The sequence below is a fragment of the Eleutherodactylus coqui genome, chromosome 1 (genome assembly GCF_035609145.1).
Source record: "Eleutherodactylus coqui strain aEleCoq1 chromosome 1, aEleCoq1.hap1, whole genome shotgun sequence".
NCBI classification, from domain to species: Eukaryota; Metazoa; Chordata; class Amphibia; order Anura; family Eleutherodactylidae; genus Eleutherodactylus; species Eleutherodactylus coqui.
In genome coordinates, this window is record NC_089837.1 from 10,157,952 (window position 1) to 10,184,569 (window position 26,618).

General features: G+C 47.8%; 16 non-coding genes across 16 annotated transcripts; all 16 read left to right on the forward strand.

The window, feature by feature from the left end:
* The first annotated feature begins 44 nt into the window (after positions 1 to 44).
* On the forward strand, positions 45 to 117 carry TRNAA-AGC (transfer RNA alanine (anticodon AGC)). The gene has a single exon. It is a non-coding gene; the product is annotated as a tRNA-Ala (tRNA).
* An 876-nt stretch (positions 118 to 993) lies between these two features.
* On the forward strand, positions 994 to 1,066 carry TRNAA-AGC (transfer RNA alanine (anticodon AGC)). The gene has a single exon. It is a non-coding gene; the product is annotated as a tRNA-Ala (tRNA).
* Positions 1,067 to 1,166: 100 nt separating this feature from the next.
* TRNAY-GUA (transfer RNA tyrosine (anticodon GUA)) lies at positions 1,167 to 1,252 on the forward strand. The gene is given in 2 exon segments: positions 1,167 to 1,203; positions 1,217 to 1,252. It is a non-coding gene; the product is annotated as a tRNA-Tyr (tRNA).
* Positions 1,253 to 1,949: 697 nt separating this feature from the next.
* Positions 1,950 to 2,022, forward strand: TRNAA-AGC (transfer RNA alanine (anticodon AGC)). Its single transcript has one exon. It is a non-coding gene; the product is annotated as a tRNA-Ala (tRNA).
* Positions 2,023 to 2,905: 883 nt separating this feature from the next.
* On the forward strand, positions 2,906 to 2,978 carry TRNAA-AGC (transfer RNA alanine (anticodon AGC)). The gene has a single exon. It is a non-coding gene; the product is annotated as a tRNA-Ala (tRNA).
* Positions 2,979 to 3,854: 876 nt separating this feature from the next.
* Positions 3,855 to 3,927, forward strand: TRNAA-AGC (transfer RNA alanine (anticodon AGC)). The gene has a single exon. It is a non-coding gene; the product is annotated as a tRNA-Ala (tRNA).
* Positions 3,928 to 4,027: 100 nt separating this feature from the next.
* TRNAY-GUA (transfer RNA tyrosine (anticodon GUA)) lies at positions 4,028 to 4,113 on the forward strand. Its single transcript is given in 2 exon segments — positions 4,028 to 4,064; positions 4,078 to 4,113. It is a non-coding gene; the product is annotated as a tRNA-Tyr (tRNA).
* Positions 4,114 to 4,810: 697 nt separating this feature from the next.
* TRNAA-AGC (transfer RNA alanine (anticodon AGC)) lies at positions 4,811 to 4,883 on the forward strand. Its single transcript has one exon. It is a non-coding gene; the product is annotated as a tRNA-Ala (tRNA).
* Positions 4,884 to 5,766: 883 nt separating this feature from the next.
* TRNAA-AGC (transfer RNA alanine (anticodon AGC)) lies at positions 5,767 to 5,839 on the forward strand. The gene has a single exon. It is a non-coding gene; the product is annotated as a tRNA-Ala (tRNA).
* An 877-nt stretch (positions 5,840 to 6,716) lies between these two features.
* TRNAA-AGC (transfer RNA alanine (anticodon AGC)) lies at positions 6,717 to 6,789 on the forward strand. Its single transcript has one exon. It is a non-coding gene; the product is annotated as a tRNA-Ala (tRNA).
* An 883-nt stretch (positions 6,790 to 7,672) lies between these two features.
* TRNAA-AGC (transfer RNA alanine (anticodon AGC)) lies at positions 7,673 to 7,745 on the forward strand. Its single transcript has one exon. It is a non-coding gene; the product is annotated as a tRNA-Ala (tRNA).
* An 883-nt stretch (positions 7,746 to 8,628) lies between these two features.
* On the forward strand, positions 8,629 to 8,701 carry TRNAA-AGC (transfer RNA alanine (anticodon AGC)). Its single transcript has one exon. It is a non-coding gene; the product is annotated as a tRNA-Ala (tRNA).
* Positions 8,702 to 9,581: 880 nt separating this feature from the next.
* TRNAA-AGC (transfer RNA alanine (anticodon AGC)) lies at positions 9,582 to 9,654 on the forward strand. The gene has a single exon. It is a non-coding gene; the product is annotated as a tRNA-Ala (tRNA).
* A 100-nt stretch (positions 9,655 to 9,754) lies between these two features.
* On the forward strand, positions 9,755 to 9,840 carry TRNAY-GUA (transfer RNA tyrosine (anticodon GUA)). The gene is given in 2 exon segments: positions 9,755 to 9,791; positions 9,805 to 9,840. It is a non-coding gene; the product is annotated as a tRNA-Tyr (tRNA).
* A 696-nt stretch (positions 9,841 to 10,536) lies between these two features.
* Positions 10,537 to 10,609, forward strand: TRNAA-AGC (transfer RNA alanine (anticodon AGC)). The gene has a single exon. It is a non-coding gene; the product is annotated as a tRNA-Ala (tRNA).
* Positions 10,610 to 11,479: 870 nt separating this feature from the next.
* On the forward strand, positions 11,480 to 11,552 carry TRNAA-AGC (transfer RNA alanine (anticodon AGC)). The gene has a single exon. It is a non-coding gene; the product is annotated as a tRNA-Ala (tRNA).
* Positions 11,553 to 26,618: the final 15,066 nt, after the last annotated feature.

Here is a 26,618-nt window from a genome sequence, read left to right on the forward strand (position 1 = left end):
ATGACTACGGTGTGACCCGAGTGCCAGAAGCCAGCAACCGTAGAGGGGGATTAGCTCAAATGGTAGAGCGCTCGCTTAGCATGCGAGAGGTAGCGGGATCGATGCCCGCATCCTCCAAAACTTCCACTTGGCACTACCTTCAAATGAAGGGCCAACTTTTTTTTAGTTGGCACTGACACAAAAACCTAGGAAGCAGCTGCACGCATGTCTGGCTAAACCTTCGATAGCTCAGCTGGTAGAGCGGAGGACTGTAGTAGCTAATTAGCAATCCTTAGGTCGCTGGTTTGATTCCGGCTCGAAGGATGCTTTTGAGTGCCCGACAACCTTGCATGCTTCAACTTGGAGGCTCTCTCGCACAGACTTTGCAGCTGCATACCTCCTGGCCACACTCTTTTTGAGCCTGACCCCACAATCATTGGCCTCCGGAGAGAGTGTTAACAAGAATACTTCAAAACAAGAGAAACAATGCGTTGGCCGGGAATCGAACCCGGGTCAACTGCTTGGAAGGCAGCTATGCTCACCACTATACCACCAACGCCATAGAATTCACACCACTTCTCAATCGTGAAAATCCAACTCTCACCCCTAGTGTGACTAAAGCCAACTCTTCTGCTTCGTTAGTGGCTTGACAACAGTCAGACGGTAATGTGGCTTCTCGTAAGAGAGGTGTAAGCAGCAGCAGAGTGGCGCAGCGGGAGCGTGCTGGGCCCAGAGGTCGATGGATCGAAACCATCCTCTGCTAAGCGCAGAGTTTTGCATTTTTCATGCTCCCAGGAAAAAGGTACCCCAAAAATTCACTGTCTCGTTCTTTCAGGCCACCCAAAGCCCAGCAAACTCCACTGTCCTTTCTATTTCAAGGCACAAAAAAATCCACACTTAGAAAAAAAAAAAAAAAAAAAAAAGAAACCTTTCTTCTCCCATGGTCAAAGCTTGGTTTAGGCATAATAACATGACTGCGGTGTGACCCGAGTGACAGAAGCCAGCAACCGTAGAGGGGGATTAGCTCAAATGGTAGAGCGCTCGCTTAGCATGCGAGAGGTAGCGGGATCGATGCCCGCATCCTCCAAAACTTCCACTTGGCACTACCTTCAAATGAAGGGCCAACTTCTTTTTAGTTGGCACTGACACAAAAACCTAGGAAGCAGCTGCACGCATGTCTGGCTAAACCTTCGATAGCTCAGCTGGTAGAGCGGAGGACTGTAGTAGCTAATTAGCAATCCTTAGGTCGCTGGTTCGATTCCGGCTCGAAGGATGCTTTTGAGTGTCCGACAACCTTGCATGCTTCAACTTGGAGGCTCTCTCGCACAGACTTTGCAGCTGCATACCTCCTGGCCACACTCTTTTTGAGCCTGACCCCACAATCATTGGCCTCGGGAGAGAGTGTTAACAAGAATACTTCAAAACAAGAGAAACAATGCGTTGGCCGGGAATCGAACCCGGGTCAACTGCTTGGAAGGCAGCTATGCTCACCACTATACCACCAACGCCATAGAATTCACACCACTTCTCAATCGTGAAAATCCAACTCTCACCCCTAGTGTGACTAAAGCCAACTCTTCTGCTTCGTTAGTGGCTTGACAACAGTCAGACGGTAATGTGGCTTCTCGTAAGAGAGGTGTAAGCAGCAGCAGAGTGGCGCAGCGGGAGCGTGCTGGGCCCATAACCCAGAGGTCGATGGATCGAAACCATCCTCTGCTAAGCGCAGAGTTTTGCATTTTTCATGCTCCCAGGAAAAAGGTACCCCAAAAATTCACTGTCTCGTTCTTTCAGGCCACCCAAAGCCCAGCAAACTCCACTGTCCTTTATATTTCAAGGCACAAAAAAATCCATACTTGGAAAAAAAAAAAAAAAAAAAAAAGAAACCTTTCTTCTCCCATGGTCAAAGCTTGGTTTAGGCATGATAACATGACTGCGGTGTGACCCGAGTGCCAGAAGCCAGCAACCGTAGAGGGGGATTAGCTCAAATGGTAGAGCGCTCGCTTAGCATGCGAGAGGTAGCGGGATCGATGCCCGCATCCTCCAAAACTTCCACTTGGCACTACCTTCAAATGAAGGGCCAACTTCTTTTTAGTTGGCACTGACACAAAAACCTAGGAAGCACCTGCACGCATGTCTGGCTAAACCTTCGATAGCTCAGCTGGTAGAGCGGAGGACTGTAGTAGCTAATTAGCAATCCTTAGGTCGCTGGTTTGATTCCGGCTCGAAGGATGCTTTTGAGTGTCCGACAACCTTGCATGCTTCAACTTGGAGGCTCTCTCGCACAGACTTTGCAGCTGCATACCTCCTGGCCACACTCTTTTTGAGCCTGACCCCACAATCATTGGCCTCCGGAGAGAGTGTTAACAAGAATATTCAAAACAAGAGAAACAATGCGTTGGCCGGGAATCGAACCCGGGTCAACTGCTTGGAAGGCAGCTATGCTCACCACTATACTACCAACGCCATAGAATTCACACCACTTCTCAATCGTGAAAATCCAACTCTCACCCCTAGTGTGACTAAAGCCAACTCTTCTGCTTCGTTAGTGGCTTGACAACAGTCAGACGGTAATGTGGCTTCTCGTAAGAGAGGTGTAAGCAGCAGCAGAGTGGCGCAGCGGGAGCGTGCTGGGCCCATAACCCAGAGGTCGATGGATCGAAACCATCCTCTGCTAAGCGCAGAGTTTTGCATTTTTCATGCTCCCAGGAAAAAGGTACCCCAAAAATTCACTGTCTCGTTCTTTCAGGCCACCCAAAGCCCAGCAAACTCCACTGTCCTTTCTATTTCAAGGCACAAAAAAATCCACACTTAGAAAAAAAAAAAAAAAAAAAAAAAGAAACCTTTCTTCTCCCATGGTCAAAGCTTGGTTTAGGCATGATAACATGACTACGGTGTGACCCGAGTGCCAGAAGCCAGCAACCGTAGAGGGGGATTAGCTCAAATGGTAGAGCGCTCGCTTAGCATGCGAGAGGTAGCGGGATCGATGCCCGCATCCTCCAAAACTTCCACTTGGCACTACCTTCAAATGAAGGGCCAACTTTTTTTTAGTTGGCACTGACACAAAAACCTAGGAAGCAGCTGCACGCATGTCTGGCTAAACCTTCGATAGCTCAGCTGGTAGAGCGGAGGACTGTAGTAGCTAATTAGCAATCCTTAGGTCGCTGGTTTGATTCCGGCTCGAAGGATGCTTTTGAGTGCCCGACAACCTTGCATGCTTCAACTTGGAGGCTCTCTCGCACAGACTTTGCAGCTGCATACCTCCTGGCCACACTCTTTTTGAGCCTGACCCCACAATCATTGGCCTCCGGAGAGAGTGTTAACAAGAATACTTCAAAACAAGAGAAACAATGCGTTGGCCGGGAATCGAACCCGGGTCAACTGCTTGGAAGGCAGCTATGCTCACCACTATACCACCAACGCCATAGAATTCACACCACTTCTCAATCGTGAAAATCCAACTCTCACCCCTAGTGTGACTAAAGCCAACTCTTCTGCTTCGTTAGTGGCTTGACAACAGTCAGACGGTAATGTGGCTTCTCGTAAGAGAGGTGTAAGCAGCAGCAGAGTGGCGCAGCGGGAGCGTGCTGGGCCCAGAGGTCGATGGATCGAAACCATCCTCTGCTAAGCGCAGAGTTTTGCATTTTTCATGCTCCCAGGAAAAAGGTACCCCAAAAATTCACTGTCTCGTTCTTTCAGGCCACCCAAAGCCCAGCAAACTCCACTGTCCTTTCTATTTCAAGGCACAAAAAAATCCACACTTAGAAAAAAAAAAAAAAAAAAAAAAGAAACCTTTCTTCTCCCATGGTCAAAGCTTGGTTTAGGCATAATAACATGACTGCGGTGTGACCCGAGTGACAGAAGCCAGCAACCGTAGAGGGGGATTAGCTCAAATGGTAGAGCGCTCGCTTAGCATGCGAGAGGTAGCGGGATCGATGCCCGCATCCTCCAAAACTTCCACTTGGCACTACCTTCAAATGAAGGGCCAACTTCTTTTTAGTTGGCACTGACACAAAAACCTAGGAAGCAGCTGCACGCATGTCTGGCTAAACCTTCGATAGCTCAGCTGGTAGAGCGGAGGACTGTAGTAGCTAATTAGCAATCCTTAGGTCGCTGGTTCGATTCCGGCTCGAAGGATGCTTTTGAGTGTCCGACAACCTTGCATGCTTCAACTTGGAGGCTCTCTCGCACAGACTTTGCAGCTGCATACCTCCTGGCCACACTCTTTTTGAGCCTGACCCCACAATCATTGGCCTCGGGAGAGAGTGTTAACAAGAATACTTCAAAACAAGAGAAACAATGCGTTGGCCGGGAATCGAACCCGGGTCAACTGCTTGGAAGGCAGCTATGCTCACCACTATACCACCAACGCCATAGAATTCACACCACTTCTCAATCGTGAAAATCCAACTCTCACCCCTAGTGTGACTAAAGCCAACTCTTCTGCTTCGTTAGTGGCTTGACAACAGTCAGACGGTAATGTGGCTTCTCGTAAGAGAGGTGTAAGCAGCAGCAGAGTGGCGCAGCGGGAGCGTGCTGGGCCCATAACCCAGAGGTCGATGGATCGAAACCATCCTCTGCTAAGCGCAGAGTTTTGCATTTTTCATGCTCCCAGGAAAAAGGTACCCCAAAAATTCACTGTCTCGTTCTTTCAGGCCACCCAAAGCCCAGCAAACTCCACTGTCCTTTATATTTCAAGGCACAAAAAAATCCATACTTGGAAAAAAAAAAAAAAAAAAAAAAGAAACCTTTCTTCTCCCATGGTCAAAGCTTGGTTTAGGCATGATAACATGACTGCGGTGTGACCCGAGTGCCAGAAGCCAGCAACCGTAGAGGGGGATTAGCTCAAATGGTAGAGCGCTCGCTTAGCATGCGAGAGGTAGCGGGATCGATGCCCGCATCCTCCAAAACTTCCACTTGGCACTACCTTCAAATGAAGGGCCAACTTCTTTTTAGTTGGCACTGACACAAAAACCTAGGAAGCACCTGCACGCATGTCTGGCTAAACCTTCGATAGCTCAGCTGGTAGAGCGGAGGACTGTAGTAGCTAATTAGCAATCCTTAGGTCGCTGGTTTGATTCCGGCTCGAAGGATGCTTTTGAGTGTCCGACAACCTTGCATGCTTCAACTTGGAGGCTCTCTCGCACAGACTTTGCAGCTGCATACCTCCTGGCCACACTCTTTTTGAGCCTGACCCCACAATCATTGGCCTCCGGAGAGAGTGTTAACAAGAATATTCAAAACAAGAGAAACAATGCGTTGGCCGGGAATCGAACCCGGGTCAACTGCTTGGAAGGCAGCTATGCTCACCACTATACTACCAACGCCATAGAATTCACACCACTTCTCAATCGTGAAAATCCAACTCTCACCCCTAGTGTGACTAAAGCCAACTCTTCTGCTTCGTTAGTGGCTTGACAACAGTCAGACGGTAATGTGGCTTCTCGTAAGAGAGGTGTAAGCAGCAGCAGAGTGGCGCAGCGGGAGCGTGCTGGGCCCATAACCCAGAGGTCGATGGATCGAAACCATCCTCTGCTAAGCGCAGAGTTTTGCATTTTTCATGCTCCCAGGAAAAAGGTACCCCAAAAATTCACTGTCTCGTTCTTTCAGGCCACCCAAAGCCCAGCAAACTCCACTGTCCTTTCTATTTCAAGGCACAAAAAAATCCACACTTAGAAAAAAAAAAAAAAAAAAAAAAAGAAACCTTTCTTCTCCCATGGTCAAAGCTTGGTTTAGGCATGATAACATGACTACGGTGTGACCCGAGTGCCAGAAGCCAGCAACCGTAGAGGGGGATTAGCTCAAATGGTAGAGCGCTCGCTTAGCATGCGAGAGGTAGCGGGATCGATGCCCGCATCCTCCAAAACTTCCACTTGGCACTACCTTCAAATGAAGGGCCAACTTTTTTTTAGTTGGCACTGACACAAAAACCTAGGAAGCAGCTGCACGCATGTCTGGCTAAACCTTCGATAGCTCAGCTGGTAGAGCGGAGGACTGTAGTAGCTAATTAGCAATCCTTAGGTCGCTGGTTTGATTCCGGCTCGAAGGATGCTTTTGAGTGCCCGACAACCTTGCATGCTTCAACTTGGAGGCTCTCTCGCACAGACTTTGCAGCTGCATACCTCCTGGCCACACTCTTTTTGAGCCTGACCCCACAATCATTGGCCTCCGGAGAGAGTGTTAACAAGAATACTTCAAAACAAGAGAAACAATGCGTTGGCCGGGAATCGAACCCGGGTCAACTGCTTGGAAGGCAGCTATGCTCACCACTATACCACCAACGCCATAGAATTCACACCACTTCTCAATCGTGAAAATCCAACTCTCACCCCTAGTGTGACTAAAGCCAACTCTTCTGCTTCGTTAGTGGCTTGACAACAGTCAGACGGTAATGTGGCTTCTCGTAAGAGAGGTGTAAGCAGCAGCAGAGTGGCGCAGCGGGAGCGTGCTGGGCCCATAACCCAGAGGTCGATGGATCGAAACCATCCTCTGCTAAGCGCAGAGTTTTGCATTTTTCATGCTCCCAGGAAAAAGGTACCCCAAAAATTCACTGTCTCGTTCTTTCAGGCCACCCAAAGCCCAGCAAACTCCACTGTCCTTTCTATTTCAAGGCACAAAAAAATCCACACTTAGAAAAAAAAAAAAAAAAGAAACCTTTCTTCTCCCATGGTCAAAGCTTGGTTTAGGCATGATAACATGACTACGGTGTGACCCGAGTGCCAGAAGCCAGCAACCGTAGAGGGGGATTAGCTCAAATGGTAGAGCGCTCGCTTAGCATGCGAGAGGTAGCGGGATCGATGCCCGCATCCTCCAAAACTTCCACTTGGCACTACCTTCAAATGAAGGGCCAACTTCTTTTTAGTTGGCACTGACACAAAAACCTAGGAAGCAGCTGCACGCATGTCTGGCTAAACCTTCGATAGCTCAGCTGGTAGAGCGGAGGACTGTAGTAGCTAATTAGCAATCCTTAGGTCGCTGGTTTGATTCCGGCTCGAAGGATGCTTTTGAGTGCCCGACAACCTTGCATGCTTCAACTTGGAGGCTCTCTCGCACAGACTTTGCAGCTGCATACCTCCTGGCCACACTCTTTTTGAGCCTGACCCCACAATCATTGGCCTCCGGAGAGAGTGTTAACAAGAATACTTCAAAACAAGAGAAACAATGCGTTGGCCGGGAATCGAACCCGGGTCAACTGCTTGGAAGGCAGCTATGCTCACCACTATACCACCAACGCCATAGAATTCACACCACTTCTCAATCGTGAAAATCCAACTCTCACCCCTAGTGTGACTAAAGCCAACTCTTCTGCTTCGTTAGTGGCTTGACAACAGTCAGACGGTAATGTGGCTTCTCGTAAGAGAGGTGTAAGCAGCAGCAGAGTGGCGCAGCGGGAGCGTGCTGGGCCCATAACCCAGAGGTCGATGGATCGAAACCATCCTCTGCTAAGCGCAGAGTTTTGCATTTTTCATGCTCCCAGGAAAAAGGTACCCCAAAAATTCACTGTCTCGTTCTTTCAGGCCACCCAAAGCCCAGCAAACTCCACTGTCCTTTCTATTTCAAGGCACAAAAAAATCCACACTTAGAAAAAAAAAAAAAAAAAAAAAAGAAACCTTTCTTCTCCCATGGTCAAAGCTTGGTTTAGGCATGATAACATGACTACGGTGTGACCCGAGTGCCAGAAGCCAGCAACCGTAGAGGGGGATTAGCTCAAATGGTAGAGCGCTCGCTTAGCATGCGAGAGGTAGCGGGATCGATGCCCGCATCCTCCAAAACTTCCACTTGGCACTACCTTCAAATGAAGGGCCAACTTCTTTTTAGTTGGCACTGACACAAAAACCTAGGAAGCAGCTGCACGCATGTCTGGCTAAACCTTCGATAGCTCAGCTGGTAGAGCGGAGGACTGTAGTAGCTAATTAGCAATCCTTAGGTCGCTGGTTTGATTCCGGCTCGAAGGATGCTTTTGAGTGTCCGACAACCTTGCATGCTTCAACTTGGAGGCTCTCTCGCACAGACTTTGCAGCTGCATACCTCCTGGCCACACTCTTTTTGAGCCTGACCCCACAATCATTGGCCTCCGGAGAGAGTGTTAACAAGAATACTTCAAAACAAGAGAAACAATGCGTTGGCCGGGAATCGAACCCAGGTCAACTGCTTGGAAGGCAGCTATGCTCACCACTATACCACCAACGCCATAGAATTCACACCACTTCTCAATCGTGAAAATCCAACTCTCACCCCTAGTGTGACTAAAGCCAACTCTTCTGCTTCGTTAGTGGCTTGACAACAGTCAGACGGTAATGTGGCTTCTCGTAAGAGAGGTGTAAGCAGCAGCAGAGTGGCGCAGCGGGAGCGTGCTGGGCCCATAACCCAGAGGTCGATGGATCGAAACCATCCTCTGCTAAGCGCAGAGTTTTGCATTTTTCATGCTCCCAGGAAAAAGGTACCCCAAAAATTCACTGTCTCGTTCTTTCAGGCCACCCAAAGCCCAGCAAACTCCACTGTCCTTTATATTTCAAGGCACAAAAAAATCCATACTTGGAAAAAAAAAAAAAAAAAAAAAAGAAACCTTTCTTCTCCCATGGTCAAAGCTTGGTTTAGGCATGATAACATGACTGCGGTGTGACCCGAGTGCCAGAAGCCAGCAACCGTAGAGGGGGATTAGCTCAAATGGTAGAGCGCTCGCTTAGCATGCGAGAGGTAGCGGGATCGATGCCCGCATCCTCCAAAACTTCCACTTGGCACTACCTTCAAATGAAGGGCCAACTTCTTTTTAGTTGGCACTGACACAAAAACCTAGGAAGCACCTGCACGCATGTCTGGCTAAACCTTCGATAGCTCAGCTGGTAGAGCGGAGGACTGTAGTAGCTAATTAGCAATCCTTAGGTCGCTGGTTTGATTCCGGCTCGAAGGATGCTTTTGAGTGTCCGACAACCTTGCATGCTTCAACTTGGAGGCTCTCTCGCACAGACTTTGCAGCTGCATACCTCCTGGCCACACTCTTTTTGAGCCTGACCCCACAATCATTGGCCTCCGGAGAGAGTGTTAACAAGAATATTCAAAACAAGAGAAACAATGCGTTGGCCGGGAATCGAACCCGGGTCAACTGCTTGGAAGGCAGCTATGCTCACCACTATACTACCAACGCCATAGAATTCACACCACTTCTCAATCGTGAAAATCCAACTCTCACCCCTAGTGTGACTAAAGCCAACTCTTCTGCTTCGTTAGTGGCTTGACAACAGTCAGACGGTAATGTGGCTTCTCGTAAGAGAGGTGTAAGCAGCAGCAGAGTGGCGCAGCGGGAGCGTGCTGGGCCCATAACCCAGAGGTCGATGGATCGAAACCATCCTCTGCTAAGCGCAGAGTTTTGCATTTTTCATGCTCCCAGGAAAAAGGTACCCCAAAAATTCACTGTCTCGTTCTTTCAGGCCACCCAAAGCCCAGCAAACTCCACTGTCCTTTCTATTTCAAGGCACAAAAAAATCCACACTTAGAAAAAAAAAAAAAAAAAAAAGAAACCTTTCTTCTCCCATGGTCAAAGCTTGGTTTAGGCATGATAACATGACTACGGTGTGACCCGAGTGCCAGAAGCCAGCAACCGTAGAGGGGGATTAGCTCAAATGGTAGAGCGCTCGCTTAGCATGCGAGAGGTAGCGGGATCGATGCCCGCATCCTCCAAAACTTCCACTTGGCACTACCTTCAAATGAAGGGCCAACTTCTTTTTAGTTGGCACTGACACAAAAACCTAGGAAGCAGCTGCACGCATGTCTGGCTAAACCTTCGATAGCTCAGCTGGTAGAGCGGAGGACTGTAGTAGCTAATTAGCAATCCTTAGGTCGCTGGTTCGATTCCGGCTCGAAGGATGCTTTTGAGTGTCCGACAACCTTGCATGCTTCAACTTGGAGGCTCTCTCGCACAGACTTTGCAGCTGCATACCTCCTGGCCACACTCTTTTTGAGCCTGACCCCACAATCATTGGCCTCCGGAGAGAGTGTTAACAAGAATATTCAAAACAAGAGAAACAATGCGTTGGCCGGGAATCGAACCCGGGTCAACTGCTTGGAAGGCAGCTATGCTCACCACTATACTACCAACGCCATAGAATTCACACCACTTCTCAATCGTGAAAATCCAACTCTCACCCCTAGTGTGACTAAAGCCAACTCTTCTGCTTCGTTAGTGGCTTGACAACAGTCAGACGGTAATGTGGCTTCTCGTAAGAGAGGTGTAAGCAGCAGCAGAGTGGCGCAGCGGGAGCGTGCTGGGCCCATAACCCAGAGGTCGATGGATCGAAACCATCCTCTGCTAAGCGCAGAGTTTTGCATTTTTCATGCTCCCAGGAAAAAGGTACCCCAAAAATTCACTGTCTCGTTCTTTCAGGCCACCCAAAGCCCATCAAACTCCACTGTCCTTTCTATTTCAAGGCACAAAAAAATCCACACTTAGAAAAAAAAAAAAAAAAAAAAAAGAAACCTTTCTTCTCCCATGGTCAAAGCTTGGTTTAGGCATGATAACATGACTACGGTGTGACCCGAGTGCCAGAAGCCAGCAACCGTAGAGGGGGATTAGCTCAAATGGTAGAGCGCTCGCTTAGCATGCGAGAGGTAGCGGGATCGATGCCCGCATCCTCCAAAACTTCCACTTGGCACTACCTTCAAATGAAGGGCCAACTTCTTTTTAGTTGGCACTGACACAAAAACCTAGGAAGCAGCTGCACGCATGTCTGGCTAAACCTTCGATAGCTCAGCTGGTAGAGCGGAGGACTGTAGTAGCTAATTAGCAATCCTTAGGTCGCTGGTTTGATTCCGGCTCGAAGGATGCTTTTGAGTGCCCGACAACCTTGCATGCTTCAACTTGGAGGCTCTCTCGCACAGACTTTGCAGCTGCATACCTCCTGGCCACACTCTTTTTGAGCCTGACCCCACAATCATTGGCCTCCGGAGAGAGTGTTAACAAGAATACTTCAAAACAAGAGAAACAATGCGTTGGCCGGGAATCGAACCCGGGTCAACTGCTTGGAAGGCAGCTATGCTCACCACTATACCACCAACGCCATAGAATTCACACCACTTCTCAATCGTGAAAATCCAACTCTCACCCCTAGTGTGACTAAAGCCAACTCTTCTGCTTCGTTAGTGGCTTGACAACAGTCAGACGGTAATGTGGCTTCTCGTAAGAGAGGTGTAAGCAGCAGCAGAGTGGCGCAGCGGGAGCGTGCTGGGCCCATAACCCAGAGGTCGATGGATCGAAACCATCCTCTGCTAAGCGCAGAGTTTTGCATTTTTCATGCTCCCAGGAAAAAGGTACCCCAAAAATTCACTGTCTCGTTCTTTCAGGCCACCCAAAGCCCAGCAAACTCCACTGTCCTTTATATTTCAAGGCACAAAAAAATCCATACTTAGAAAAAAAAAGAAACCTTTCTTCTCCCATGGTCAAAGCTTGGTTTAGGCATGATAACATGACTACGGTGTGACCCGAGTGCCAGAAGCCAGCAACCGTAGAGGGGGATTAGCTCAAATGGTAGAGCGCTCGCTTAGCATGCGAGAGGTAGCGGGATCGATGCCCGCATCCTCCAAAACTTCCACTTGGCACTACCTTCAAATGAAGGGCCAACTTCTTTTTAGTTGGCACTGACACAAAAACCTAGGAAGCAGCTGCACGCATGTCTGGCTAAACCTTCGATAGCTCAGCTGGTAGAGCGGAGGACTGTAGTAGCTAATTAGCAATCCTTAGGTCGCTGGTTTGATTCTGGCTCGAAGGATGCTTTTGAGTGCCCGACAACCTTGCATGCTTCAACTTGGAGGCTCTCTCGCACAGACTTTGCAGCTGCATACCTCCTGGCCACACTCTTTTTGAGCCTGACCCCACAATCATTTGCCTCCGGAGAGAGTGTTAACAAGAATACTTCAAAACAAGAGAAACAATGCGTTGGCCGGGAATCGAACCCGGGTCAACTGCTTGGAAGGCAGCTATGCTCACCACTATACCACCAACACCATAGAATTCTCCCACGAGATGGCTCCCACAGGCTTCTATTGAAGCCTATGGAAGCCGTCCGGATCCGCAGAACACCCGTGCAATAATTAAAACTCACCTGTCCTGGACGCTGCAGGTCTCCCTTCCTTCGTAGCCGGATCTTCTTTCTTCGGCCCGGCGGATGTGCCCGGCGCATGCGCGCAGCACGCTGCCGGCATGCCGAGCACATCCGCCGGGCCGAAGAAAGAAGATCCGGCTACGAAGGAAGGAAGAACCGCAGCGTCCGGAGAGGTGAGTTTATTCTCATTTTTATGCCTCATGTCCGCGGGGCAGGAGGGACCCGCTACGGATTCTCCATGAAGAATCCGCGGCAGGCCTGATTTTCCCTGTGGACATGAGGCCTAAGAGTCCTGTCACATGCAACCCCTGAAAAAAGATTTTAGAGTCTCTCTGATCAAAAATGCAAGGCCCTTGCCTCCCTTTTGCGTAATAATTCTAAAGCCATGCTACCAAAGTATTGTCACCAGTTTTACGAATATGGCAACAATATGGCAACAAATATAGCAAGGTGTATTCCCAAATTGGGAATCCTTATCTAATGTGTTTGAAATCAGAAAACAATGCACTGCCCCATAAGATGTTTATGTACTAAACGGTCCATTCTCCAGATATTGCACCATTGATTCCTCGGCCCTGTGGTTGTTTACTGCTCGTTACCAGGGAAACAGACTTCCTCTGTGGAAAGAAGTAGAGCTTGTTCCTTAGTATTCTGTAGTTCTCTGCCTTCTCCTCCGTTCTGTCTTTTCTTTCTGGTCCTGCCTTTGCTGCCTTCTGTATTATGTTTCACTCCCTTACCATTCCTTCAGGTTTTTCCACCTTTCCTTAAGCCGCCTGCTCATGGTCGGATTTTTGCTGCAGAATCCACACCATGGCAGCAAATCCCACCCATAGCACGCTGGGGAAACCGATGCTTCCTGCACACAAGTGGAAATTAATTGCGATTTCTACTCGCTGAGGAAAAATTACAGCATGCTCAATTTTTGGCCAGTGTCTATACAGACGGCTTCTGTTGATGTCATTGGAAGCCGTCCGACCGGCGACCTATATCCAATTAACACTGCAGATTGGTCGTGGATTCCGTGTAATCGCTTAGCGGCGGAATGGGAAAAATAAATATTTGAAAAAAAAAATCTGTACTGCGTATGTCCAATGGCGAGCCGTGCAGACCGTCTGCAGTACAGATGAAGAGGCCAAATGACAGGTATGTGCAGGCACCACTGCTGCCAGGGCTGATCCCGCTGTGCGCTCTCGCATGCTTATACTGGCATTATACCTAACTGGGTATTAGTTGACTATTGAGTCCTCTTTCCTCAGACTATTTTAGGGTGCTTTTATATGGAATAATCATCAATTGGATTGCCATGATCCAGAGAGAATATGAACAATTAGCATTCACTGTACATGCATGCAGAAAACTGTGCGACATATGGTTCTGTGTAAACAGGCAGGCATTCACTGATGAAGGACTGCCTGTTTACTGTATTACATTCCAGGTTCTGTCCTCCATCTTGTCCACTGTCAGCCATCTTATGAATTTTAGCTTAACTCTCTTTGCAAATTGAGATTACCTGGGCTTACAGTCAAGTCCGGCAAGTTCTCATGAAATGTAGCTTGTTCAGCAATTTCTAGTTTTCTTATGGATTTTTTTTTTGTTATGTTCTTTTCCTTTTTTTTAAGACTACGTACATGTTCTGTGGCAATGTCTGTTATCAATCATCTCCCTTGATGAGTTTTCAGGGTCCCGAGATCCAAGCTAAGGCTGCATTCAGACGAACGTATATCGGCTCGGTTTTCACGCCGAGCCGATATACGTCGTCCTCATGTGCAAGGGGGGGAGGATGGAAGAGCCAGGAGCAGGAACTGAGCTCCCGCCCCCTCTCTGCCTGCTCTCCGCCCCTCTGCACTATTTGCAATGAGGAGAGGTGGGCCAGGGCGGGGCTAATTCTCGCCACGTAGCCCCGCCCCCAGCCCTCCTCTCCCCATTGCAAATAGTACAGAGGGGCAGAGAGGGGGCGGGAGCTCAGTTCCTGCTCCTGGCTCTTCCATCCCCCCCCCCCCCTGCACACGAGGACAACGTATATCGGCTCGGCATGAAAATCAAGCCGATATACGTTCGTCTGAATGCAGCCTTAGGGTGAGGACTTCCAGGGTAGTTTTCTCGGAAATACTAGCTGAACCAAAAGCCACACTAGAAAGGCAGCAGGATCTTAGGGAGGTAAACAAGTGGCTCCGGAGTTTGTGTAAGAAGGAGGGGTTCAGGTTTCTGGAGAATTAGGCTGACTTTGCTCTACTGTAGGGATGGGTTGCATCTCAATGGGGAGGGTGCAGCTGTGCTGGGTGAGAAGATGGCTAGAAGGCTAGAGGAGTGTTTAAACTAGCGACTAATAGGGAGAGCAAAAATATAAACAGGGGGGTAGACAGTGTTGATAGCGATATGGGTCCAAGTAATGGTAATTGGGGGTCGAGCAGGGGGTGGGGTTAGTACAGTTAGAACTGACAGAACAGCCAATAGAAGAATTAGTAGCAAAATGAATTTAAAGAACAAAAACAACTGTATAAATTTTATGGCTACAAAAGCAAGAAGTCTGATTGCCAAAGTGGGTGAGCTTGAAGCGAGAATGACTGATTAAAAATACGATATAGTTGGAATAACGGAAACATGGCTTGATAAGTGCGATTGGGTGACGAATTTACAGGGCTACAATCTCTTCAGAAGAGACTGTGAGAACCAGAAAGGGGGAGGGGTTTGTCTGTATGTTAAATCCTACTTAATGCAGAAGCTACGGGAGGATATAGATCCAGGAGACGAACACATGGAATTTCTCTGGGTAGAAATACAGGGTGAAAAAAAATAACAAAATCCTGATAGAGGTTTTCTATAGGCCACCAAAAGCAACAGAAGAAACTGAAATCTTACTATTAAGGCAGATAGAAGAGGTGTCAAACCGTAACAAAGTAATTATCATGGGGGACTTTAATTATCCAGATATAATATAGGAAAATGAAACCTGCAAATCTCACAAAGGTGTTAAGTTCTTGAGAACAATTAAAGATAATTACCTTACTCAACTAGTGTGGGAGCCAACTACAGGGACGGCCACTCTGGACTTAGTACTAGCTAACAAACCGGACATAATAATGGGGGTACAGATTGAGGGACACTTGGGTAATAGCGACCGCAATATAATTAATTTCTAGCTGTCATTCAATAAGAAACCTTACAAGGGAGCGCCAAAAAAACCCTAAACTTTAGTAAAGCAAAATTTGATCAGCTCAGAGCTACTATTAGTGACATTAATTGGGAAAACATCCTCAAAAATAATAGTACAGACGACAAATGGGAGGAGTTTAAAATGATCCTAATCACCTCATGTGAGCAATTCATTCCCTTAAAAAAAAAGAAGTACAAGTAGAAGTAAACCAATGTGGCTCAGCAAGACTGTAAGGGAGGGGGGGGAGCAATAAGCAAAAAAAAAGAAAGAGTTTAAACTATTAAAACAAGAAGGCAGCGAAGAAGCGCTAAAATCATACAGGAAAAAAAAACAAAATATGTAAAGAAAAGATTAAAATTGCTAAGGAGGAGGCAGAGAGACTGATAGCCAAAGTGAGCAAAAATAACCGTAAATTTTTCTTCAACTATATTAACAGTAAAACGATTTGCACTGAGAGCACTGGCCCTTTAACAAATACTGCAGGAGAAATCATAGAAGACGATGGGGGGAAGGCAAATCTTTTCTTTTCAAGTGTATTTATGAACGAAAAAGAAATGTCACACAAGATGCAGGGGAATAAAACGAACCCCCGGCTACATATTGCATACCTAACACAGTGGCTGTGTGGCTGTGATTGGCTCATCGAGCGGCGACTGCGATTGGCTGCTGGCACTCGATTAGCCAATTACAGCACTCGCTTTGCTGGAGGCAGAGTATTCAAAGCCCCTTCACCAGCAAAGCTGAAATGGCACATGGGGAGGACTCTGAAGTTTGCCGCAGCGCCGTCGGGGACCATCGGGAAGCAGCAGACCAGGTGAGTGTAAGGCCCCCTTCCCGAAAATCAGACACTGTGCCTCTTTTGGGGCAAAAAATAATGTAAGACAGTGTCTTATTTTCATGGAATCACAGTATATAAGACAACGGAGGACAATGTGCGGCTACAAAAGGACCTAGATAAACTGGGGGCTTGGGCAGAAAAAAGGGCAAATGACGTTCAATGTGGATAAATGTAAGGTTCTGCACATGGGCAGGAGAAACAGATGTCACCAATGTACACTAAATGGGGTACTGCTAGGGGAAAGTGATATGGAAAAAGACCAGGGCGTACTAGTGGACTGTAGACTTAACTGGAGCAACCAATGCCAGTCAGCTGCTGCAAAAGCAAATTAAAGGGGTTGTCCCGCGGCAGCAAGTGGGTCTATACACTTCTGTATGGCCATAATAATGCACTTTGTAATATACATTGTGCATTAATTATGAGCCATACAGAAGTTATAAAAAGTTTTTTACTTACCTGCTCCGTTGCTAGCGTCCTCGTTCCCATGGAGCCGACTAATTTTCGCCCTCCGATGGCCAAATTAGCCGCGCTTGCGCAGTCCTGGTCTTCTGCTCTCTTCAATGGAGCCGCTCGTGCAGAATGCCGGCTCCGTGTAGCTCCGCCCCGTCACGTGCCGATTCCAGCCAATCAGGAGGCTGGAATCGGCAATGGACCGCACAGAAGAGCTGCGGTCCACGGAGGAAGAGGATTCCGGCGGCCATCTTCACCGGTAAGTATAGAAGTCACCGGAGCGCGGGGATTAAGGTAAGCGCTCCGGTAAGCTTTCTTTAGGTCCCTGCATCGGGGTTGTCTCGCGCCGAACGGGGGGGTTGAAAGAAAAAAAAAACCCGTTTCGGCGCGGGACAACCCCTTTAAGTCTTGGGGTGCATTATAAGAGGTATAGGGGCGAGGGACGAGAACATTAGTCTCCTGCTATAAAGGCACTTGTCAGGCCCCGCATGGAATACTGTGTACAGTTCTGGTCACCGGTGCTCAGGAAGGATGTTGGAGTGCTTGAGGGGGTTCAAATTAGGGCAACTACATTAATAAATAGAATGAGAAGACTGGAATACCCAGAGAGGCACCAAAACTGGGATTATTTACTCTGGAAAAAGATGGCTAAGGGGCGACCAAATAACTGTATAAATACATGAGGGGACGATACAAAGATCTCTCCCATGATCTGTTTATACCCAGGACTGCGACGGTAATGAGAGGGCATCCGCTATGTCTAGAAGAAAGCAGGTTTCATCACCAACACAGAAAGGGGTTCTTTACTGTTAGAGCAGTGAGACTGTGGAACTCTCTGCCGGAGGATATGGTGATGGCTAAATCCATTGAGGAGTTTAAGAGGAGACTAGATGTCTTTCTCGAGCGGGAGGATATTACAGGATATAAATTTTAGGCGACCAGCGGGTTGTTGATCGGGTATACAGGCAGGTAGGAACTGTCAGAGGTTGATCCAGGGATTAGTCTGATTGCTATTATGGAGTTGGGAAGGAATTTTCCCCCAAATGGGCTAATTGGCTTCTGCCTCTTGGGGTTTTTCGCTTCCTCCAGATCAACTAAGGGGTTGAAATAGGCTGAACTAGATGGACATTGTCTTCATTCAGCCTAACATACTATGTTACAGAAAAAGGAACTTATCCCTGTAATGTAAGGAACTGTAAGACCTGTTCACAAATCCCCAACACACAGGACTATAAGATCCCGGGACATTCACATGTTCCACGTCCAATGTTGTGTACCTGATACTGTGCAATAAATGTCCTGTTGGGGTCCTTTATGTTGGGGAAACAGGACAAAAATTTAAAGCAAGGATAAGATCGCACTGCCACACGATTAAAGGGAGAAAGTCAGAATTACCTGTGGCCAAGCACTTTTCTAGCCACGGACACGACATAGAAGATATAAAAGTCATACTGAAAGGCAATTTCAAATCCCAGCAGCACAGAAGAATTTGGGAATATAAATTTATAGCAACTTTTGACACTTTCAAATAGGGGTAAATTTTTTACAAGGGCTCATGCATGACTGGGAAGTATGAGAAATCTTTAGCACAGATTACATTGCTGACCTGGTGATCCCCTAACACTAATTCAGGGACCATATAACCTTCACATCTTTATCAGTGACTACTTAAAGATGTTTGTATTTCTGTTGTAGTAGTCTTTCAAGTGCAAATTAATCACATCCATGTCTGTGCCTTGTCGTAAGTATGTGTGGATAAATATGCATGCCTCTTCGGATCTATTTAATTTAAGCTTGAAGCAAAACTCTGCATACACTGAAAAAGCCAAAAATGCAATACCTGATAATCTGCAAAGCAGACACAGTCGCCATAGGCACGATCGCCATGAGGCAGGCACAATCGCCACCGGCACAATCGCCGTAGGGCAGGCACAACCGCCATAAGCCCTAAAGGTATGCAGTCAGCCAGACTCTGGTGTGGAGGAGCAACCTATTCATTGTAGACTAATATGCAGTCACCCACTCAACCCAGCCCACATTGGGGAGGAGCGACTGCATATAATCAAAGTCTGCACATGTGAACGATACCAAGGTGCCAGCCAAAGATAGATAGTGACCCACCATACAGGATATCAACCCTCACTGATATAACAGCGGGTTACCCTGTATCTCCAAAGTAGGCCACACTGGCTGACATCTTGGGCTCCCCCAACAACTCTAGCAAACTACATACAAAAATAATAATGCATACTGATAAATGCGGGTGTTGGTACTGCATTTTGGCCAAAACGCATAGGCTGACGGGCCGACGTCAAGGCCACACCGCTTCCGTCAGTACCTACGCTAACTCACTATAAATTACATGAAATCACAGATGTGAGGAAAACAACAAAGACATTATTCACTGAAAAAGCCAAAAATGCAATACCTGAAAATCTGCAAAGCAAACACAGTCGCCATAGGCACGATCGCCATTAGGCAGGCACAACCTTTTTCAGTGAATAATGTCCTTGTTGTTTTCCTCACGTCTATGATTTCAGAACCCTGCATAGGTTAGAAAGCTCACATTACATCATGTATTTTTTGTTAGCCATTAAAAGGTATCATATCTATGTAATTACTTGATTTCTCTTCCTGCGAGCAATCACATTTTGTTCTACTGGTTAACACGGTACCAAACTTTTTTCCTTATACCTAAGCAAGGGAGGATGGAGCAGGGTCAGGTTTATATAGGAGGCTTAATCAGGAAGAGGGTGGAGTCAAGGCATGAAAAAAGAAAAGCATAGCTAGGTTTCAGTAGAGGAGTTGCCCAAGTCCTGGATGGCCTAATGGAGAGAGCTGCTGACTGGAATGCAGGAGGTCATGGGGTTGACCCCTGACAAAGAGGGTGTAAATAGGCAGGAGTTATAACAGATGTATTATGCACCAAATGGAAGTGTTCCAGCAACTTTCTATGGTATAGGCACTTTATTTATAGATTGCTGCTAAAGTATTCAAATTGTTCCACCAGAAATGTAATGGTGCTCCACTTGGTCAGTAAACGGCCACAATGTCTTTAAAGACTAGGTTAGATATTAGTAAGCCCCTTCCACCTATTTAGCACCTAGCTTACTACCTTGGAGGCTGGCTGGTGTGCCCAGGTAGGGCTGTCAGAGCTGTGCCACCACCTGTGATTTGCTGAACAGAGCGGTGTGGAGGTATGTGTTGGTGCTCCAATCGAAGATTGCACCCACACCCTGTGCTGGCGCCAGCCCCTCTGTCAAGCACTGACCTCATCCTCTGGGGCAAGTAAGAAGCCGGTCCTTTTGTATCCGGCCTGTGAGCCTTGAGTATGACACAGGTGCTTTAGGTAGTCTAAGGGTGTCGGGACTCAAAACCAGGACCTTCTGTGCTCTCCCCTAGTGAGCTATCCAGCCTGTTGGACAGCTCTCCAGCTAAATCTTTTCCCACTTCGTTGTTCCTACAACCCAGTTCCTGATTGGCTCCACCCTGTTTCCTAATTGGACTTCCTATTTAAACATAGCCTTGCACCTCCCTCTGTTGTGAGAGTATCGTGCTAAAGCCTGTAGTCGAGCTGCACTAATTGCCAACTCCTCCACAGTTCAAACAGATAAACTTGTGTACAAATCACTGACTTCATCCTGACTACGCTACCTGTCTGCTCCTTTGTACTTTAACCGATACTACCCATGTACCCACCACTGGCTTCAAAGATTACAGGCTTAACGACTGATTTTGGCCCAATTCTGTTCCATCTTCATCACGGCAAGAATCCTGTCCTAAACTACAAGCAGTCTATGCTTCGTTTCCTAGTAATGATGGCTAGGGCGTGTATCCTGTTATTATGGGAACAATAAAATCCTTCCACCGCATCTCTCTGATGATGTCATGCACATAGAGAACCTGGCAGCCTCTCTTGACTCGTATAACAAGTTATAGAAAACAAAAAAATTGTATTAAAATCTTACAATTGATTCATTCATAAAATCAAGGAAAATGCTGAAATGCAGCGGTGTAAAACCAGAAAAACAGGAACAATTCAAGGAGAGTTCCTTCGTGACACTACCTGAATTCTTTAAATATACAAGATGTCAATTAGTTGAGGATGAGTCCAGTCCTGCCCAGCCCCCTTTCCCTTTGTGTTGCACATTTATTTCCTTTATTTTCCTTTCTTCTTCTGTTTCCTGAGCCGACTCCCCTCACCTCTCTGAAGAAGCCGCATGCACCGCTGATGGTACGGAGGGACTGCACAGCCGACCCGTTTCCCAGGATGGGGTAAGTCATTTAATTGTAGAAGCAGACCCCAGCCCTACCGCTCCCAACAAAATGGCGCAGGACCACAACCAGCCTGCATCCAACAATGTAACTCCCTCTGCTAGCCCGGAGACCAAGGCTGTCTCCTCAGTCCCCAATAACAAAGCAGGCACAATTAAAACAATACAAAACACATGCATGCATGCAGCGGTGAGTGCTGCTGCCGTGTACTAGCTTCCTTGTTATATTATCTGTTGGGAGTTGGCTTCTCCCTCTCTCCACCCCTGGGCGGAGGCTTTTGTTTATAAGTCTGGCAGTGACTTGCGATCACTGCCAGTTATTGGTTTCCCTCAGTGAGCTAGCCTGCCTCTGTTGGTCTCCTGCTCTTGTCAGCTTGTTTTGCTATTTCCGCCAGGTTATCCCATCTGCCTCAGGTCTTCTTTGTATTTTCGTGTTGGTTTATTACATCTGCCTTTTCTGTCGTTATTCTGCCCTTTCCATCCAGTTATGCTAGCGTCCCTTCTCGGTCCCTTGCGAGAGTAGGGACCACCGCCCAGTTGCCCGCCTGGGGTTAGACAGGAGTAGAGGCAAGTAGGCAGGGACAGGGGTTGTGGGTGAGATCAGGGCAACCCGGGCTGGCGTATCAAGAGAAGTATACCGTGACAGTAGCAGTTATAAAAAACAGGATGGCAGAGTTAGAGGATAGGAACAGGCGCAATAACATAAAACTGAGAGGCGTTCCTGAAAACGTCACTCAGAATGAATTGAAACAATACTTGTCAGACCTTATCGCCGCCTTGCTTCCAAATACTCCCCAACAAGAGCTTATAAATCCATAGACTGCCTAAACCTAGTCACGTTCCAGAAAAACTACCAAGAGACACTATTTCGAGAATTCATTTTTTCCATGTGAAAGAAGCCTTAAGGCATGAACCCGCTGCCTGCACCATACTCCGAGATCCGTTTATTTGCAGACCTCTCCCCTGCCACCATGCAGGCAAGAAGAGGCTTTCTACCCATTACGCTAGCCCTGTGTGCAGCAAGAATCCTCTATAAATGGGGATTCCCCACAAAGCTTCTGATCCACAGAGGCGGCATCTTACATCTAGTAACCTCCCCAGAGGAGGGGAAAAAGCTCCAGTCAAAATGGGGATTACTGGTTGATAATCAAAAAGATGCGCCATTGCAGAGATCAAAAAAGGTCGCTAACGAGTGGTCTTAATCTACTCTCCTCCAAAAAACAGATCACAGCTAATCTCGTTGAAAACAGTTAGATAAATAATCCATCCTAATTAAATGGGACACGTCAAACAAAATAACACCTACTATAAAAGGCGGGCGCTGTCAGGTGGACTGTTATATCGCCCTCCAAACCATGCAGGCAATAATTCCTGCCCTAACATTTGTATTGTTGAAATGTCTCTGTTTTCAGTTCCTCGCCCAGAGACGCTGCAAGATATTGAAGATACGACTCCCAGGCGACAGATCTGACCTCTCTCTTGATGTTCATGTTACGATATTCTCTATACCTTATCCCGGCGCAGTAAGTTCTCAAACTTCCACAATGATATATCTGTCACTTAATTACTATGTCAGTTAAAGTAATGTCACAGAATGCTAGACGGCATATGGAGAGACGCCAACCGGACCAAAGCTGAAATATTCTGTGGCCAAGAAACACATTTTCTACACAACTCAGACACAAAATTCTCTAACAAACATTACCCCCAGATATATACAGCAAGCGCAGCAGAGAAGAGACACGCAGGAGTGTGGAGAGCTTTAAGAGCCAATGTAAATTTCATATTAACAAAACAAATTGCAGACACAAAGGGGAGATCCCTCGCCCTAGTAGGCACTCTTAATGAGAAAAATATTGGCTAACATATGCGCCCCAACAATGGCCGGATTTCCTTTCTAAACAAAATAATCAAAATAATTTAAAAAGTGCAGAGCGGGGATTTGGTCATAAGACAATAGATACTACGGCTAGGCATAGAACGGCCCAGTACTACTCCCTTGGTTACATAAAGAAATGTCTTAATTCCTCATCTAAGGAGCAGACTTTTTTCTCACCACGTCACAATTCATTTTCTCGAATTGATATTTTCCTGGTTGATAGGTGGACACTCTCGAAGGTCACTGCCTCTGAGATAGGGTTGACCACCTGGTCAGATCACGCCCCGATAAAGCTTACCATTAGCCTAAGAGAGGGTCAGGGAAATTCCAGAATATGGCAAAACAATGTAGCCCTTCTTAAATCTCCCTATAACATGTCTACGATTAATAATTACCTGAAGGAATCTTTTAAATTAAACAAACTCAGACGCAAAGCATCTTCTCACTTTGGAAAGCGCAGAAGGCCGTCATCAGAGGTATAAAAATGAGTGCACATCACCAGAAACACAAACAGTTACAGATTTACAACCTCCTAAGCCAACTACAAAACCAGGAGAGGGTGTTACAAACTCACCCGACTATGAACGGACAGAGGACTCTAATGTCCTTGAAGAGGGAGTTGAGATCAATACTTCTAGCAGAACATAGTAAAAACCCAGATTTCATGCGGGCAAATTACTATCCTTCATTTGATAATCCCTCAAAACTAATGGCGAACATAGCAAAGAAAGGACAAATCAGAACCAAGATTCCCTTTGTGGTAAAAGCAGTAAGACCCTAAAACAAAATTGTCCCATCCACAAGATATAGCAGAAGAGTTTGCAAAATTCTATACTAAACTCTACAACTTGAAAAATGACACATCTATTGTTACCATGCAGGACGGCGCAGGGTCCCGCGGTCGGCGCGCGTCGCTCCGGCGTCGGCGCCGGCGTCCTGGAGCTCTGGTGTCAGGGCTCTCCCGGCGGCTTGGGGCAGCCGGTGGGCGGCGACGTGGGCGTGTCCACCCGTAGGGCACCGCCCGCACCCCTTCCTCTCTCTTGTAGTGTGAGTGGGGAAGTTGGCTTCTCCCACTCTCTGCCCATGGGCGGAGCCTTTTAGTTAAAAGACTGGCAGTGATCTGAGCTCACTGCCAGTTATTGGTTCTGTCAGCGTCTAGTTAGTCGGTCTGCAGCCAGTCTCAGCCAGCTCCTAGTTTGCCTGTCAGCTTCCTCCAGCTTGTCTGCAGTTCAGTCTGTTTCTGTTTGGTCATTTCCATCTGCCTTTTCTGTCGGCACTCTGTCCCCCGCTAGTTAGGTTCTTCCTTGTAGTCGCCAGGTCCCTAGCCTAGGGTAGGGACCGCCGTCCAGTTGTCCGCCTGGGGTTAGCCAGGGCCGAGGCAAGTAGGCAGGGACAGCGGGGGGCGGTAAGCTCAGGGCCCCCCAATTGGCGCTCGGGGGTCAGAGTGCCGTAACATAATAACTGGCCCTTTAAACTGTTTTTTCCATGGAGACGATCAGCTCCCTCGCAAACCAGCTGCAAGCCCTGGTGCCGGTGATTCAGGATTTATCAGCTCGCATGGTGGCCCAGGAGCAGTGGGCGTTGTCGCAGGGGCCGGTCGCCTCAACCAGTCCCGAACCCAAGTGCCCTCTTCCCGAGGTGTTCTCTGGGGAGAGGAACAAGCTTTTTGTTTTCCAACAGGCGTGTCGCCTGTTTTTTCGGATGCGTCCCCGTTCTTCCGGGTCGGAGGCCCAGAGGGTCGGGCTTATAATGTCCCTGCGGCGGGGCTCTGCCCAGACCTGGGCTTTTTCCATTCCCGAGGGTTCCCCCTCCCTGCAGTCGGTGGACTCCTTTTTTCAGGAACTCGGGGGTATCTTTGATGAAGCGGACCGAGTGGGGTTGGCGGTTTCTCGGCTGTTGGCATTGCATCAGGGGTCGCTTTGTGTGGAGGATTATTGCTCCAATTTCAGACGCTATGCGGGTGATACTGCATGGAATGATAGCGCCCTGAAAGACGTTTTTCTGCAGGGCCCCTCGGACGCGGTTAAAGAACTGTTGATTTCCCATCCCATTCCCGGGTCCTTAAGGGAGGATATGGAGGTAGCGGTGAAGGCAGATAGGAGGCTCAGGGCAGGGAAGCAAGATAGACAGGCCCGTAGAGCCAGGGAGGTCGTTTGTCCTGTTCCCTCCTCTTCCATACCAGTCTCTGTTCCCGAGCCAATGGAGGTGGACCCGCTGGACCCCAAAGAGCGACGCCGGATTTGTTTATTGCATCATCTCTGCCTCTACTGCAGGAAAGCTGGACATCGGGTGATAACCTGCCCCCTGAAGCCTCAGCGCCCACAGTCTGAACCTGCAGAAGAACTCCAAGTCCTAGGCGATTGCAGGGAGGATCGCCTAGGACAACAGGTACCTCCTAAACTTCTGGTACCTTGTCAGGTTAGCTTCCGGAACTTTTCCCGCCCCGGGCAGGAGTTTATTAATTCCAGAGCAGCCGCTAACCTGATGAGCATGCGTTTCGTTAGACCCCTGATGGCTGAATTTGTGGCGCTGAAGACGTCAATTCGTTTTACTAGCATTGATGCTACCCCTCTTGCTACAGGCTTGGTACGATGGAGGACCCCAGTCTTACAGTTCACGGTGGGGAGTTCCCAGTCGGAAGAACTATCATTCCTGGTGATGGAGAAAATGTCGGTAGACATGGTACTAGGGATGCCGTGGTTGGCGTTGCACAACCCCCAATTCAATTGGACCACCCGGGAACTGACTCATTGGGGACCATCCTGCCAAAGCCATCTTGCCCCCCTTCCTCTCTGCTCAGTAGACACCGCGCTCATTCCGGAATACTTGTCTGACTCCCGGGATGTGTTGTCCAAAAGCCTGTCAGAGACCCTGCCTCCTCACAGAGACTGGGATTGTGGGATAGACCTTATTCCAAACAAGCCCATCCCTAAGGGGAATGTCAAGGCTGATGCCCTCTCGCGGAGTTTTGGGGTGCCAGAATGTGAGTCACTGCCCCCCAAAAATACCCTGGAACCTGGGGTTGTGGTTGCGGCGGTGGACTCTGATCTCATTCCCCGCCTTTAGAGGGCTCAGCAGGACGCTCCCCCAGGGGTTCCCGAGGGCAGATGGGTTGTGCCAGAATCATTAAGCATCTCAGTTTCTGAACCCTACAAGGTGGGTCAGAAGGTGTATCTGTCCTCCAGGAACCTAAGACTGAAGGTCCCGTCCTTAAAGCTTGCGCCGCGCTTTGTAGGGCCTTTTACTATTACGCGTGTAATTAACCCGCTCGCTTACGAACTTGAGTTGCCAGCCACGTGGAAAGTGCATAGGGTTTTCCACAAGTCCTTGTTGAAACCCTTTGTCCCTTCGAATAACGAATATTACAAATTATTTTCGACCATACTTTCCCCACACCTGGCTACGACTTTCAATGAAGCTATATCTACAGGTGAGTTTCCAAGGGAGATGTTACAAGCAATCATTGTAGCAATCCCCAAACCAGGTAAAGTAACCGATTCTACAGCAAACTTCAGGCTGATTTCGTTACTGAATGTAGACCTAAAAATTTACGTGAAAATACTGGCTACGAGGCTCTCACAAATCTTACCTAATATTGTACATAGCGATCAGGTGGGATTTGCAGGCGGTGGATGGCATTAGGAGAGCGCTGAATTTGGTGACGGATATGGGGAAAAAGTTGTGCGCCTTCTCTCCTCCTTGCCCTGGATGCAGATAAGGAGTTCGACAGACTCCATTGGGAGTATGCAGTTGCTGCTCCTAGAAAATTTGGCATAACCAAAAATTCCTCAGAGCAATCCAGGCGCTATACTCTGCCCCGTCTGCTAGAGTTTTAGTTGACGGTGCCCTATCAACTTCCTTCCAATAACCAATCGTACCCGACAGGGTTGTCCCTTGTCTCCTTTGCTGTTTATATTAATCATGAAACCTATGGTGGAACTGATTAGAGTAT